At 59.5% G+C, this 3,256-nt stretch overlaps 1 protein-coding gene across 1 annotated transcript in view; it reads left to right on the top strand.

Moving 5' to 3' along the window:
- The first annotated feature begins 2,907 nt into the window (after positions 1-2,907).
- Positions 2,908-3,256, top strand: part of TPCN1 (two pore segment channel 1) — a 47,462-nt gene continuing 47,113 nt past the window's right edge. Inside the window, exon 1 of the mRNA XM_010007287.1 lies at positions 2,908-2,915. The gene's annotated coding sequence lies outside the window, so the exon portion shown is untranslated. The remainder of the gene's footprint in view (positions 2,916-3,256) is intronic.

The raw sequence follows: 3,256 nt of genomic DNA on the forward strand, positions 1-3,256 counted from the left end.
GGGGGGGTTCCCAGCCCCTCAGCAGGGTGAGCACCCCCTCCCAAGGGCTCTGCCTGGCTCCGGGGAGGTGTCAGACCCGGAGCCCTGCGGCCCCCCCGGGCCCTGCCACGAGGGACAGGTTGAAAAGCGTGTCTGGAGTCCCTCTGGGCAGGAGCCCCCAGGCCGGGGGGGGCTGCAAAGCCAGACCTCCCTGGAAGTGAAGCCACGTGTCCCTCTGGATGGAACAACCTGCCTGAGACCTCCTGGTGACCGAGTCCCTGAGGACCCTGGGGCCTCCCGGGGCTGAGAACCAAGGATGGGGACGCTGCTCCACGTGGGAGCTGAGGGTGGCCCCCAGCACTGCAGTGTCACAGGCTTGGTGACAAGAGCAGCTCCCCTGGACTGTCCAGTGGTCATCAGCTGAGGCACAGGGAGCAGTCAGGTTCCTGCTTTCCAGGAGGAGGCAGGACTGCCTGCCGTGGATCTCCAGGGCCCACCCAGGAGGAGGACCAGGCACAGGTACACCCACAGCATGGCTGGGGGGGACAGGCTCGGGTGGAGCCCCCAGACCCAGGAGCAGAGGGTGTCCCCTGGGGTGGAGGCCCCTGAGGGGAGCTCTGCTGACCAGTTTTTGGGGAGAGGGGAGTCCTGCCCCTTCCTGCCTGCTCAATCACAGGGTCCTGGGGCTCGAGGGGACTGCAGGGGGTCTCTAGCTCAGCCTCCTGCTTGAGGCAGATAAGCTGTGGGCTCTGCCAGGCCTGCTCAGGGCTTTGTCCAGTCCTCACCATCACCTCCTCTTCACAGGTGCTGGGGGGCTGCTCTGAGGCTCTCCCTGAAACCTTCCCTTTTCCCAGCCCCATTCCTCAGGCTCTGCTCATGGGATGTGTGCTCCAGCCCTGACTGCCTTGGTGGCTCCCCGCTGGCCTGGGTCCATTTCATCAGCCCTGGGAGGGTCTCCTTGGGAAGGAGGGAGAAGGGAGGAACGAGCAGAGAGGTGAGGAACAGCATCTCCCTGCATCCTGCTGCTGGTGGGATGTTCTGAGCTGGGTGGGGTTGGTGGAGGATCTGCTTCTGGTGATTGAGGATGTGCTGAGGGGTTGTGTGATCCTGTGGGTTGTTGCTGAGGGGTTGTGTGGTCCTGTGGGTTGTTGCTGAGGGGTTGTGTGATCCTGTGGGTTGTTGCTGAGGGGTTGTGTGGTCCTGTGGGTTGTTGCTGAGGGTTGTGAGGAGCTCTCACAGCAGCACCACGCTCGTCAGCCAATAAACGATCCAAGGGAAGTCTGCTGAGTGTTTGGTCCATGGGACACTGCTGTGGGATCTGGGCACAGCATCTCCACAGGGCTGAGCAAAGCTATTCCTCAGTGCTTGCTGCTGAGGTAGGAAAGAGCAGCTCAGTCTGTAGGAACACAGGCAGGGAGGCAGAGGAAGGGCTGGTGGCCTGGGGTTTGCAGGCAGTGTCACTGCTCCCCCGGGCAGGGAGGCTGCAGGACAAGCTGCTGAGAGCAGGGGGTTGCATCTAGATGATCTTTGAGGTCCCTTCTAGCCCAAACCAATCTGATCCTATGAATCTGAGCCTGTCCAGCTTCACTGGGATGTCAGCACAGTGACGTTCTATGGCAGAGAAGCTGGAGTGCGATTTGGACACTAGATGGAGACAAGAGGGTTAAGGATTGCCAGGAAAACGGGGCCCTGTTCCCTCACACCAGGTGGAGGAGTCAGAGCCAGGAGTCACCAGCACAGGGAGTCAACTGCTCAGGCTCTGGGCAGCTGCTCAGGGCAGGGCTGGAGTGCTTGAAAGATGAAGCCTCTGAAAGGGAAGAAGAGATTTTTGTCTGAAAAACAAGTGGGCAGTGGCTTGTGTGGCCAGTTTATCCCCACTGCAGTGTTCAGGCTCCAAGGAATGGAGGGGGAAGCTGGAGCCCACCACACCAGCCACACACTTTCCTGTCCTACCCTGGCCCAGGGTGTCCCCGAGGCCTTTCAGGAGGTCAGAACTGGCCCTTCCTTGATGTCTACACCACAAAGACAGTGTTGGTTCTCATATAAATGTGTTGCTTGGATTTCACTCTTGGGTTCTCACTTGAATTGAAGGCTTTCCTGCTGTCCTGTTCTCCAAGAGCTGTGCAGTCCATGCTGTGCTGCTGCTGTAGGCTCTGTCTCTGGGTGCTTGTGTGGAGCAAACACCAAGTGTGAATAAAATGAGGTGGGAAATGTTGGTTCCTACCTCCAGATTCCCCCTGTCTAACCTCACTGATGCTTAACTCAGGTGAGAGTTGATCTAGAGGCTGCGATAACCAGTGGCACTCCTGCCTGCTGCTGCTTTACTTCATGGTTTTCTATCTACTCAGCAGGGTGTAAGTCACACTTCCCACTCAACCCTGACTCCTTGTCTTGTGTCTCTCAGCCAGTCTGGGAACTGCTCAGCATCCACAACCAGCTGTGCCCAGCCCTGAGTGCTGCCAACAACTAGAACAGCTGGTTTTATGTGTGGGCAGCACTATGTTTGCTGAGTCCACACCAGCTCCCTTGTTTGTCAGCTTGCTGACAGCCAGTGCTGGTTCTCAGTGCTCCAGTACCAGTGGATTGAGTTGTGTCCTTCTGTGCTGAGCATCCTGTCCTGCTGCAGCTCCTTGGGGAATCCTGCACCTCCTGGATCTGCTGTTTCACTGTTCCTTGATTGCCTGTGGGTCTTTTAAAGCTCTTGTTTGAGATGTCCCATCACATTGTCCTTGTAAATCCCACCCTGGAGGGTGACACAGAAGTACCACGGAGAAGGAGAGGCCACAGGGAGGCAGAAGAAAGGCTCTTTTGCAAAAATGTTGGTTAATTTGAGACTGGGTATTTCTGCTTAGCTAGCAAGGGGGATGATCCAGCTGGACAGAGGCCTCAGCTACTTGAGTCCTGCTGGTGGCAAAGTCAGTCAGAGCCACTGGGCAGTGCTCGGTGGCTTCACCAGGCTGGGAGGGCCCGTCCCGGGAGCTGCTTCAGTGGGAGAAACGCTCAGCCTTGACCCCGGGTTTAGCCCCTACACGCTGGGCTGCTTCCTTCCCGCTTGAGAGGCCTCAGCGATGGACGCGATCCGGGTTCTGGGGAGCACCGACAGGGCAGGGCGGCCCCTCACGGCACCGGCTGCACCCGGGCCCAGCTCTTCCCTGCGGCCACCGACGCCCGGCTGGAACTCGGGGGGGCCGGGACACAGGCCCGGGAACAGCCCCCCAGGGCCCGGGAACAGCCCCCCAGGCCGGGCCGGGGTCTCCCCGGGACAGGCCCCGCCGGG

The sequence above is a fragment of the Chaetura pelagica genome, unplaced genomic scaffold (genome assembly GCF_000747805.2).
Source record: "Chaetura pelagica isolate M959 unplaced genomic scaffold, ChaPel_1.0 scaffold1391, whole genome shotgun sequence".
Classification (NCBI taxonomy): Eukaryota; Metazoa; Chordata; class Aves; order Apodiformes; family Apodidae; genus Chaetura; species Chaetura pelagica.